We start from the raw sequence: 13,779 nt of genomic DNA, 5'->3' as shown, positions 1-13,779 counted from the left end.
ACCCTCTCGATCGCTTTCTCTAGGCCTGTAATTCAACGATAACCTTCTTTATTATCGCCTCGTCTCATGCTTTAACTTCCTCGCTTATGCTTGAAATCTCCATTATTTTTTTGCGTATAATTTGACTTCCAAAAATTGGGCAACTCAAAACGAACATAGCCATGTGTGCTGCCACTTACTTTTTTGGGTTTTTCCTTCTCAATCCCTTTCTCCTGACCTGGAATTCAACAATAGCCTTCCCCATTATCGCCTCGTCTCACGCTTTAACTTCATCGTTTACTTTTGAAATCTCACAGAAGCAGATAAGTGGACCCTCTGAATTCTACATAGAAATGATTTCAGTAAAAGAATTTAAAGACGCAGCAAAGAAAAAAAGGTTGACAATTGACTCAGATTGAAAAACCAGACAATTCGTTACAGTTCCAAAGCCATTATAAAACTGTGTTATTGGGCCAAATTCCTAGGTGTATTCGCTTTGAGCTCAGCATAATCCAATTCTGTGCCTTTAAGCTTTGCTTTAGAAAATGAGGATCTCGGCACTTAATATGGCTTGTGCCGTTACTCTTGAATCTTGCAATATAATGCTTCTATGCTCTGCAATCGCTTATGGTGTCCATTTCGAAAAACATAACTTGGCAACACAAGGGAATGACTGGCAGCCAGCCACTGCTACATGGTATGGCAGTCCAGATGGATATGGAAGCGACGGTAAGGGCAATATTATGTCGTTTATTCTGGGGAATAGTTATAAAAATATGAACACGATGGTCAAAAAATTACAGTTCTACAATTGCTTTGTAACAGGCGGTGCATGCGGATATGGCAGCCTAGTGAAACAGTTACCTTTCCAATCGAAAATAGCTGCAGGAAGTCCAACCCTATTCAAAGGAGGGACAGGATGTGGTGCATGCTATCAGGTCTAGTTACATCTTGATTCCATTATGTAATAAAGTAATTTGGTGCCTTCTTGTTGCGGAAGGGCATTCTCGTTTAGAATTGGATAGGTTAGGAATATTTTGAAATCATCAGTATTTTTATTTGGATTGTTTGATTGTAGATTTTGGGAATATTTCAGAATTTGACAGTGATCTTTTTTCTCACTTTTATATTCTGGGATATTTTCAAAATCCGCAATCTATATAAAAATGTCATTTAGATTGTGGATTTATTTTGAGATACTCATAATATGCAATCACATAAGAATGTCGTTTAGATGGTGAATTTTAAGAATATTTTGAAATCATACAAACATGTTGTGGAAGAACATTCTTATTTAGTTTGTGGATTTAAGAAATAGTGAAATCAAACAAATAAGAGTTATAGTGAAATCACACAAATAAGAGCTATTTATTTCAACGAAGTACTCCAAATTATTAAATATTCTCAAAGTCAGTAATTTACTTAAATTCACATTCTAAAATATTCTCAAAATCTTCAATCAAAATAAATTAACCAAATAACCAAATAAATTAACAAATTATAGACAGAGCTGATCATATGTTATGTCTAAACAGGTGAAGTGCACAGAGAATGGCCTGTGTTCCCAAAAGGCGGTGACTGTGGTAATTACGGACGAATGTCCTGGTGGAATCTGCTCAGGTTATGGCAAAAAGCATTTCGATCTCAGTGGTACTGCCTTCACTGAGATGGCTTCTCCTAGTGCATCTTCGAATCTACTTAACACTGGAGTTGTCTCTGTTTTGTTTCGGCGGTAATTATCTATTCCTACACCTCAATCAAGTAAATCAGAGGATTTTTGCAGAGTTGATGCCTTTATGATGTGGTTTTTTCTTTTCATTTTATTGAACGTGTCTTCTTATTTGATGTTATATTATAGCATGCCATGCGAATATCCGGGCAAGAATATTGCATTCAACGTTAACGAAGGTGCCAGTGACTACTGGTTTGCTATCCTTATCGAATACGAAGACGGAGATGGCGATCTTCAAGCAGTGTATATAAAGCAGGTGTGTTACTATACAGATAATGAGTTAAATTTCAGATATGGAGATTGTTGGCTCCCGTTAATGGCGGTGTAGAAGGATAATCCATTGCTCCCCGTGTGTTTCGTGGCATGTGCTTAAATCTAGCGATGTGTCTGTTTACTAACACACAACAGATTTATACTCAGAGACTTAGACGTCAATAGCAGAGAATAATTCATAGAGACAGACAAATGGAGAAACAACAAGATTACTCAGTCAGAAACAGCGAAATAGATAAAGCAATCACTGGAGAACAAAAATCACTTTGTACTACATAACAGGCTTGGGCCTTGGCTTACTTTCCTTGGCCAGAGAAATTACAAATTTATAGAGGCAGAAGAAGGATCTAGAATCCTGTATGTGATTCAGATGGAGATCTTGAATGATTTAGAAACTAATGGCACTGTTGAAGAATCTAGAATCCTGCATGTGATTTTAGAAACTACTGGCGGTGTAGAAGAATCTAGAATCTTGCATGTGATTAATGAATTTGGCTTCACACTTAACATTCTCCCACTTGAAGCCAAATAAGAGTCATCAAGTCACACCGAGTCCTACCATGCCTCTACATAACTCATGTTTATTTCGTGGTAGAATCTTAGTGAGCATATCAGCAGGGTTCCTATCTGTATGGATCTTTTCCAAGGATAACTGTTCTTCCTCCAACACATGCTGGATCCAATGGTACCTTAAGTCAATGTGCTTGGTTTTTTAATGAAATGCTGGGTTTTTCGCTAAGTGAATGGCACTCTGACTATCACAATATAACACATACTTGTCCTGCTTTATTCCTATCTCTCCTAGGAATCGTTGCATCCACAACATCTCTTTACAAGCTTCTGTTGCAGCTATGTACTCTGCTTCTGTTGTAGAGAGGGCTACTATTCTTTGTAGCCTTGACACCCAAGATACTGCTGCACCTGTAAATGTATAAAAATAACCTGTAGTGGACTTTCTGGTATCCATATCTCCAGCCATATCTGCATCTGCAAATCCTTCAAGCATAGTCTCATCATGACCAAAACATAAACAATAATGACTGGTACCCTTGAGATGCCTCAAAATCCATTTTACTGCTTGCCAATGTTGTTTGCCTAGATTGGCAAGGAATCTACTCACTACTCCCACTGAATATGCAATGTCTGGTCGTGTGCATACCATGGCATAATCAAACTGCCAACTGCTGAAGCATAAGGAATCTTGCCCATCTCTTCTTTCTCATTGTCATCACTAGGACATAATTCAATACTCAGCTTGAAGTGGGCTGCAGGGGGTGTACCAACTGGCTTGGCATCCTTCATATTAAACTTGTTAAGCACCTTCTTGATATATTTTTCTTGTGACAGCCACAACCTTTTGCTTTTCCTGTCACACATAATCCGCATGCCCAATATCTGTTGTGCTGGTCCCAAATCCTTCATTTCAAATTTGCTACCCAAATCTTTCTTCAATCTATTGATCTTATTTTTATCATGCCCAACAATCAACATGTCATCCACATATAACAATAATATGATATACTTTCCTTGATCATACCTCTTGATATAGACACAATGGCTAGCTTCTAACCTCTGAAAACCATGTTCCAACATGAATGAATCAAATCTCTTGTACCATTGTCAAGGTGCATGTTTCAACCCATAGAGACTCTTCTTCAACCTACAAACAAGGCCTTCTTTGCCTTTTTCTATGAAGCCTTCTGGCTACTCCATATAAATTTCTTCCTCCAATTCACCATGAAGAAATGCAGTTTTTACATCTAACTGTTCACATTCTAGATCTAAAGCACAATTAAACCAAGAATGACTCTAATGGATGACATTTTAACAATAGGTGAGAAAATTTCAGTGAAGTCAATACCTTATTTTTGGGCAAAACCTTTCACCACCAGCCTTGCTTTATACCTATCCTTCTTTTCGTCACCTTCATGCTTAATCCTGTAAAACCATTTGTTTTGTAGAGCCTTTCTACCTTTTGGAAGGTTTACCAACTCCCATGTTTTATTTTCCGGCAAGGAGTTCATTTCTTCTTCCATTGCTTTCTTCCATTCTTCACTGTGCTCAACTTTACAAGCTTCTTGAAAACAATTAGGTTCACCTTCATCAGTCAAAAAAATATAGTTTGAAGGAGGATACCTTTGTGAAGGCTTATGAGGCCTAGAAGATTTGCGAACCAACTGTGGTGGTGCATTATCAGGTTGAATCTCTTGTAAAGGTTCCTGCAAGATTCCTTCTTCTCGTTGTTCATCATTTTCCACTTGTTGTTCTTCATGCTCCTGAATTTGTTGTTCATTTTCTTGTATTGGTGGTATGTTTTCCTGTTGCTCTTCAAACCTGTCAATAACCTTCGTGACCTCCAACTCACCTACAGCCCTCTTGAACATTTCTGACTCGTTAAATATAACATCCCTGCTTATAATAATTTTATGTTTGACTGGATCCCATAGACGATAACCAAAATCTTCATCCGCATATCCCAAAAAAATGCATTTCATAGATTTATCATCTAGCTTAGTTCTATTTTCTTTGGGAATATGTACAAATGCTTAACAGCCAAAGATTTTCAAATGAGAATAATTCAAATTCTTATCAGTCCAAACTTCTTCAAGGATACCGCCATCCAAGGCTGTAGTTGGAGATCTATTTATGAGGTAGCAAGCGGTCCTGACTGCTTCAGCCCAAAAATTCTTCTCCAAACCGGAATTAGACAACATACTTTGCACCTTTTCCATAATGGTGCAATTCATCCTTTCTGCGACACCATTTTGTTGAGGAGTACCAGGCACAGTCTTCTCATGCTTTATGCCAAACCTATTACAATATTTCTCAAATTCATTTGAGAAATATTCTCCACCATTATCTGTTCTTAAACACTTCAGCAATTTGTTAGTCTCTCTTTCAACAGCAACATGGAATTTTTGAAATATTCCAAACACTTCACTTTTACTTTTCATGGGATATGCCCAAACCTTCTTGGATGCATCATCTATAAATGTTACAAAATATGATGCTCCTCCTAATGATTTGATGTTAACATGGCCAAACACATCTGAGTGTACCAATTCTAACACATTTTTCTCTCTGTCATGGCCACCTCTAAGGAATGAAACCCTTCTTTGTCTACCATATATACAATGCTCACAAAGATCAAGATTGTAGGATTTCAAACCTAGCAATAAATTTTTACCAACAAGGATTTTTAAGCCCTTCTTGCTCATGTGACCCAAACGCTTATGCCACAGATCTGCTGAATTTCCTTCTTTTGTGACAGCAGCCAAATCTGATTTTCTTATCAGTGTCTTCAATGTGTATAATGTTCTTGTCTTGGGTCCTTTGGCCACGACCAATGCACCTTTGCTAATTTTCCAGCCTTCTTTTCCAAAGCTTGTCGAATAGCCTTTATCATCCAGTCGTTCCATAGAGATTAAACTCATGCGCATTTCTGGTACATGCCTGCCCTGTTTCAACAATATATCTTGTCCATCTTTCATCTTGATCTGGACATCTCCCACTCCAACAATACTGCAAAAATGATTATTCCCCAAATGCACTTTACCATAATCACCAAGATTATATGAAACAAAACTATATTTATATGGGGTTACATGGTGAGATGCCCCAGAGTCAAGGATCCAATCAAAACTACTGCTAGATGTATATACACATGCATCCTCTACTGAAATAGTAAACAACACATCACCATCTGTGGCTACAACAATAGCCTCACCTTCATTTCTGTTGGATGACTTGTGATTTGTACTGGACGGTCTCTGATCCTTTTGTCCTTTCTTCCAGAATCAACATTCTTTCTTCATGTGCCTGGGTCTGCCACAATGAAAGCAGATGATCCTGCCTCTCCTTGATTTTGATCGGCCTCTCGATCTTGATCGCCCTTGCCATCCTCGATCCATTCTCTTACCACGATCAGCTAGAACTAGAGTCTCTCCTCCCTGGTTTTCCGCAATTGACTTGTGTCGCAGTTCCCCATTCATTAAACTACTACTGACATCATCAAACTTTAGGGTCCCTGTAGTTGCTAAAGTGCTCATAGCTACAATTAAATTTTCCCAACTGTTTGGCATAGAACACATCAGCAATATGGCTCTAATTTCATCATCTAAAATGATTTTAACAGAGACAAGTTGATTAGTAATAATATTAAATGCATTCAAGTGCTCAGCAGCTGAAGCACCCTCCTTCATTTTGAGATTATAAAGGTTCTTCATCAAGAACACTTTGTTTGATGTCGTGTTCTTCTCATATAGATCATGGAGCTTCTTCCATAATCCTTTTGTCGTCTTTTCTCTAGACACATTGAAATAAACATTCTTTGTTAAATATTGGCGGATTGTTGCAATCGCCTTTCTATCTAGCTTATTCCACTCTTCATTTGCCATCGATGAGGGTTTTTTTGTTGTGCCCTCAATCGGCAAATACTGATCCTTTAAAATCAGTATATCCTCCATCTGTGATTTCCATAGGGCAAAATTAGCCTCACTCAACTTCTCCATATATGTAACTGTTGTCTCTATTTTCAATGAAATTCACGCCCCAAAACACAAACACTCCATTTAAAAATACAACTTTAATTATTACTCTTTAAAATTTAGTAATAATGACCTTCCTCTTTTTAAAATACCCTTTTCAAAATTCCTGCTCCTTTTTAAAATATACTTTTCAAAATTCCAACATATAATTATATATTTTCATAATAAATATAAAAAACATATATAATGTTTTAACCTTTTCACATTTCACACATACATATGTTGGTTTGAGAAAGAAGCTTGATGTAAAAAAAACTTACGAACACCACGTTTCAACTCCAATCTCCACAGATCTCCACTTTTCAAACTCCAACAACACGTACGGATCTCCATGTTTCAAACTCCAGCAACACGTTTCAACATAGGTCCACGACCTTGTTTTTCTTGCAGCAACTATCTTTTAGTTCCAGCGTTCCTCAGCTATTTCCTGGATAGATCCTTCAACAGCTCTAGGGGTAACAACCAACGAACACTGCCAGAGTAAGGCGATGGCACTAAGCGGCTTACACAGTGGATATTCGACCTTAGCTCTGATACCAATTGTTAATTCAGAGCATACATAACACACAACGAATTTATGCTCAAAGACTTAGACGGCAATAGCAGAGAATAATTCACAGAGACAGACAAATGGAGAAACAACATGATTACTCAATCAGAAACAGCAGAATAAATAAAACAATCACTAGAGAACAGAAATCATTTTGCATTACGTAACAGGTTTGGGCCTTGGCTTACTTTCCTTGGCCAGAGAAATTACAAATTTATAAAGCAGAAGAAGGATCTAGAATCTTGTATGTGATTCAGATGGAGATCTGGAATGATCTAGAAACTAATAGCGGTGTTGAAGAATCTAGAATCTTGCATGTGATTCTAGAAACCACTTGCGGTGTAAAAGAATCTAGAATCCTGCATGTGATTCATGAATTTGGCTTCACACTTCATAGAGATTATGTGGTTGAATGTATATTGATTGTTTGATTTTTCTGGTGATAATGAGATTTCTATATATTCCCAAAGTTTGGGATTGACACATAAATAAAAAATTCTAATATATTTCCAGAATCCGAAATAAACATAAAAATACCCCATTCATGCAAATCTATATATCAATTCATGATTACAAGAAAAGGATTCGTGTTTACATTTTCATGTATGCAGGCAAACTCTAATACATGGCAAGGAATGGAAGAGACTTGGGGTAAATTGGTGTTTGAATAGCGGCCCTTTACAAGTTCCATTCTCTATTCATTCTCTATTCGCTTGCAGTCTCTTTCAACTGAAAGAACACTCACTGCAAACAATGTTATTCCTCAGAATTGGCAACCCGGAGCTACTTACAGATCACTTGTCAATTATCACTAATCACCGTCCGAGCTCCTGTGATGCGCCATATCGTCCGTTGCATTTGTACAAGTGTTTTCATGCTAATAAAAATAAGTGTCGTAGGATATTCAGGGTTCTCTTTTCTTCAGAGCCGGAAGGCCGGGGGATCAGAAATTGCAGCTGGAGAAGTCTCACAGGTATACATAGGATTCTCGAAAATGGACGAGAAGACTTGTGGGGAATTAACAGTAGCCATGAGATGTTGTAACCATGACATAATAGCTGAGATCGTATTTCTAATGTTAACATGAAATTCAGATTTTTCTCAGCATTGATGTAACGAAGAAGTCGCAGTTTTCCAAGTCTTCTATATTTCGGAGTTGGCTTTTGGAGTTTTTTAAAATGGAATTGGGTGAGTCATCGTCGCATTAATTTGATTGTGTATTTTTACCGAATATTTTTTTTTGAATGTATAAGAAAATTTAGTATTTTTAAACTTCACATATTTTGATTATCGAAAATTTGTGATTTCAACTATTTTTAAAAATTTCAATTAAATTAAAAAATATAATAAAAAATATTTTTAAAATATAAAACAATTAAGTTGCAACAATTCTATTTGAAATTTGAAGCAATTTTTTTCAAATTTCAAATAAATTTAACTAGTATTTACCTTACATGTTGCAAAGGAAACTCATTAAATAGGAAATTGAGTAAATAAGTAACATATGAAGATTTACACAATGGTTTAGTAGTTTACGCTAATAATTATTATACAAAACTTCTCCAATGCCTCTCTCAACTATGTGCACAAAAATGATGATTTGAAATTCACATATATTTTAGAGAAATAATTGCCAATCACCATAATGAATAAAAATAGTAAACCTAAAAGCAAAAATCTTGCAATGAAAACCCATCTAAGTGACTCTGGAGATTTAGGTAATGCCAAAAGCCCAAGTGATGGTGATAGTGCCATACCAATTGATCATTGCATAAGTATACTTATTTAAAATATACAACAATATAATAACTAATATTATTGTATAGCTAATATGTTTTTGTGTTTGTACAAGCATGATACATTTTAGTGATGTATAAATTTTAATCATTGGTATCGAGATAACGGCTTTGTTTTTGAGTATTAGTTCAAAAACATAAGCTTGTTTGGAAAAACATGTTTTTGGGGATTTGAACCTCGAAAGACATATGAAACACCCTTACTTTAGTATTGAATCAAAGCCTCAATGGGGGATAATATCACTTTTTACTATAAGGAAAGGATTTCACAAAACAAATCCCTTTCTCAAGTTATAGAGAAGAAAGTTGTTCGAATTCTGAAATGAACACTAAAGACCTTAAAAAAATTATCTAGATTAGGGGCAAGTAGATCAAGATTGGTGTAGGACCTGGATCCTATGCACTTGCACTTTTTGTATGGTTAGAGAAACATTTTTTATGGGTAGATGTTGGAGCTAATTTTCCCAATAAAAGTAGCACAAACTAAATTCTTTGAGTGACCATCTCACAGGAAAAACAAATAAGGGTGAAACAACAGTTCGTTTAGCTCAAGCCAATGGAAAAAGAAGATTTTTTAGAGAGTTATGTTGGATTCCACCCTAGTATATGGATTAAAAGGTGAGGAATTCAAAGCTCTGCATTATGCTGCATGGAAATGGAATCTAGAGCCTATAGGGAAACTTCTAGAAAGAGAATATGTAAATGCCATTCTTAGACCAAGATCTGCTATTTTTACAACCCCCTTTGCTTATCTACGCTAGGAGATTGTGAGGCTCCAAGTCCCTGCACACCTAAAACACTTGCATTGTAAGAAGTTAAAGAAGGTTGAGCACAGACATAACCCAATCTAGATGTTGTATTTAAAGACAAGCAAATAATATCGGCTTCTTCAAACACATCAAAAAAACATATACTAGCTAAAATATTTGCCTTTGCAAAGATGTTTTTAACAAAATGGGTCGTTTCCAAAACCACCAATACACACAATAGTTAATATATAGTATCTTGAATTTATTACGTGAGGCTCTAAATGTCCTAAATTTATCACAAGCAGCTCTAAATAATATCACATGAACATTAATTTAAAAGAAAATTACTATGCAAAGTGTGGGAAAACAATATTTAAGATCCATAATAACAATTAAACATAAGTTGTTTTCTTAAAAGCACATTTAAAAAAATACTTATAATGACTGAAAATATTTCCCTTTGCAAAAATGGATTCTTAAGAAATGGGGCATTTCCAAAACCACCAATGACGCAGAAATTAATATATACTATCATGAATGGATTAAATCCTTAAAAGGAATAAAAAAGGAAAAGAGAAAACCATTAACCCACGTTCTAAGAGATAAACGGTACACAACACTAAATTGATTTTATGACAACGTCTTATCTATTTTGTATACGATCATTTCAAGATCACAAACATTATATATCACTCGTACTAAACGTGTGTCGTAAAACAAAAATGATGAAACAATATATATTAATTTATATGAGATACATTTATACACAACAGTCAATTAATGATCATGTCGATAGCAGTTAGTGTTGTCCAGAAAAGAAGAAACATATACCGTGCTCAGACAACTAGAGAACGAGCATTATATATCCACTGTATATCACAATAGAAACCAGAAACCATACATACACACAAAAACCATATATACTTTGTTTTTGTCTTCATATCTGGCATGATCGAATGGTTTTCCTTTCATTATATGTCAACCAGACAAACAAGTTAGCCTTACAAACTGAAAGGACCATCCAATGCGTCGAGAGAGCTCGTAGAAAGGCTTGCTGGTGCACATTTGCGTGGGAGGGGATGAACAGGAGCGCTAGGGTTTGCGCTAGCGGACGAGACTGACAGGAGGTTCCTGAGGGCGTTTTGCCGGGCGGCTGAGGACGCAGACCTGCCAGGGAAGCGTCTCAGGTTGCTGGCACGGGTCCGGTCAGGTTTCCAGGAAAGCAACAGTAAAAGGAATCTTGGTGACAAAGCTCTGAACGGAATGGGAGAGTCACGGGGGGGGGGGAGAGACCCCCTCCTTCAGAAATGTGGTCATGGGAGAAACAAGCACGGAAGGAGAGCAACAGACGGAACGGGAAAACCAAATCCCAGTTATGGGCAACTTATGGCAGAAGCGAATGAGAGGAAAATGCCTACCGAGGGCCCAAAAGCAGCCCAGGTATGTTGTTCCCAACAATAAGCTGGAGGAATATAACGCCTACATGAAGGATCATGCCCTAATCTGCCGTTTTGTGGGGTATTGGCCGTCTGAGCGAGAACTACATAGATGGATTGCTCAGCGATGGAGACCCAAAGGGCAGATCGATCTCAAACTCGGGGCCCAAGGTTTCTTCACAGCAATATTTTCGAATCTAGAAGACAAGAACAGAATTTTCGAAGAGGGCCCCTATTTCCTGAACAACGCGGGGTTATTTATGAAGTTTTGGGAGGAGAGATACAATCCTGAAAAAGAGAAAATGCTTGATGCACCAGTCTGGGTCAGATTATTCGGGCTTCCTGATGAATTCTGGGAGCCGGGGATCTTGGAAGGAATAGGCAACACGATCGGCAGTTTCGTCAAAATTGCAGAGGCCACGAAAAGAGGTAAGTATAATGCCTATGCAAGAATCTGCGTCTACATAAACTTGGCTAACCCCCTCCCGGAAAATGTTGAGGTTGAATACCATGACGAAGTCTGGAAGCAGTCAATTGATTACGAACATATTCCTTTCCGATGCCGAATATGCCACGAGTATGGTCATTTATACCGGCAGTGTTCCCTTAATAAAGAGGAAGAAAGTAGAAAAAGTCAGGCAAATCCAGCAAGAAACACTGGGAAAGTGGAGAACTCAGAGAAAGGATTCCAACAAGTGGTCAGGAAAAGAAGATCGAATCAAGAAGGTCCAAAGACCCAGTCTCAAAAACAACCCAGTCAAGCAAAAACTCAGAACAAATATCAAGTATTGCAGAGCGAGGATGAAGAGTACGAAGTAAACCTAGAAGATGATGAGGATCCCGAAAATAGCCCAATGGAAATTTCGGGAGAAGAGAAGGGGAAAGGAACAACTATCAGTAAAAATAACAAAGAGAAAACAGAGGAAGTGGTAACAGAAGCAGATGCAGAGGCCCCGATGGAAGTGGAAGACCAGCCTGAAGCTGAAATCGAGGAAGAAAAAATCATGAAAAGGTTGATTCAGGAGTGGAAGCACTTAGACAGCAGATTCATACCGGAAGATCAAAGGCAGCTATACAAAGAAGTATTCCAGAAATATAAAGAGAAAAAGGGAGAACCCCCGGATGCTCTAGCAAGGGTCGAGAGTGAGCAAGGGACTGAAGATAAAGGAACAGGAATCTTGAGCAAAAACAGCAGAAAGAGAGGCCGGAAACCAATGACCGAAACAATCCGGGCAGTGGGAGAGATCTTGATAAATTCAGGTAAGGTGATACCTCTGTCGGAGGTATTCTTCCCTTCCTATAAAAAATTTTAAATGATAGTTGTCAGTTGGAACATTAGGGGTTTGAATAGCAGAGGAAAACAAAGGTACATGAAGGATAAGTTGCAAAAAGAAAAACCCAGTATTATGATCTTACAAGAAACAAAGATTTTGATTCACCAACTGGAAAAAATCATAGAACAAAGTAGGTTACCTTATCAAGTGATGGGACAAGATGCAATAGGTTTTGCTGGAGGACTCGCTATCTTATGGAACCCAAATGAGATTTCTATAAACAACTGGGTAAGCATGAGAGGAATACTTTCCGGGCTGGGAAGGGTTGTGGGAACCAAACATCAGGTGGTTATCTCTGGAGTCTACGGCCCCCCGACCCCTGGAAATAAGGAGCAGTTTATCAATGGCGTTAAAACAATCCGTCATCTATACCCTGAAGTTGATTGGATTATTGGTGGGGATTTCAATCTGATCAGATCCATGGAAGAGAAAAAAGGAGGGATCAGAAGAAGGGATCAATATATGGACAGATTTAATGAGATGATAGAAGACCTCCGGCTAGTGGATATCCCAACTTTAAACGGGATATACACTTGGAACAATAGAAGGGGGGGGAACAAACAGATTGCATCCAGATTAGACAGATTCCTAGTGTCTGAATCCATTATGAATAAAGATATTTTTGTGGAAACCAAAATCATCCCAGCGCTGGGTTCTGACCATTGGCCAATCCGCCTAGAGATTGACATTAAAAAGATTCAGGGAAAAAGGCCCTTTCGTTTTGAAGCCTTCTGGCTAAGGGACCCGGAGTTTATCAAGAAAATTGAGAATTGGTGGAAACAAAGCAGCAGTCAGGGCAGATGCAGAATGCAAACGTTCCAAATAAAATTGAGGGAGCTGAAAGGCAAAATTAAGAAATGGAACAAAGAGGAATTTGGCAACATTCTGGAGGATAAACAGAAACTAGAAGGGGAAATGACTGAGCTACAACAACAGATAATCCTAGAAGGACGAACAGAAGAAAGCGTTCTCAAGGAAGGGGTAATCCTTGGCAGATTAGAAGAGAGGAGGAAGCAAGAAGAGATACTATGGCGCCAAAAATCTAGGATAAAATGGCTGCGGGAGGGAGAAAGAAACACAAAATTCTTCCATCAGGCCATGGTTAAACACAGGCAGGGAAATAGAATTCTCTCAATCAAGGACAGGAATGGAGAAAGAATGGTTGAACAGAATCAAATAGAACAAGTTCTAACTGATCATCATAAGGAAATTTTAACGGAGCCTCCTGATGATAGATCAAGAGCCATCCAAGAGATCTGCTCGACGATTCCTAGACTGGTATCTGAGGATCAGAACAAAGCGCTCATGAGGGTTGTGACCCTAGAGGAGCTGAGCGAAGTTGTGAAGGTAATGAAGAAAGGGACTGCCCCTGGACCGGACGGC

General features: G+C 37.9%; 1 pseudogene; it reads left to right on the top strand.

The window, feature by feature from the left end:
- Positions 1–490: 490 nt before the first annotated feature.
- LOC149140618 (expansin-B16-like) lies at positions 491–7,896 on the top strand (annotated as a pseudogene).
- The last annotated feature ends 5,883 nt before the right edge of the window (positions 7,897–13,779 follow it).

The sequence above is a fragment of the Pinus tabuliformis genome, chromosome X, assembly GCF_031772625.1.
Source record: "Pinus tabuliformis cultivar Carrire ecotype Pingquan chromosome X, CPIR1, whole genome shotgun sequence".
Lineage (NCBI taxonomy): Eukaryota > Viridiplantae > Streptophyta > Pinopsida > Pinales > Pinaceae > Pinus > Pinus tabuliformis.
This window is presented reverse-complemented; position numbering and strand designations above follow the sequence as displayed.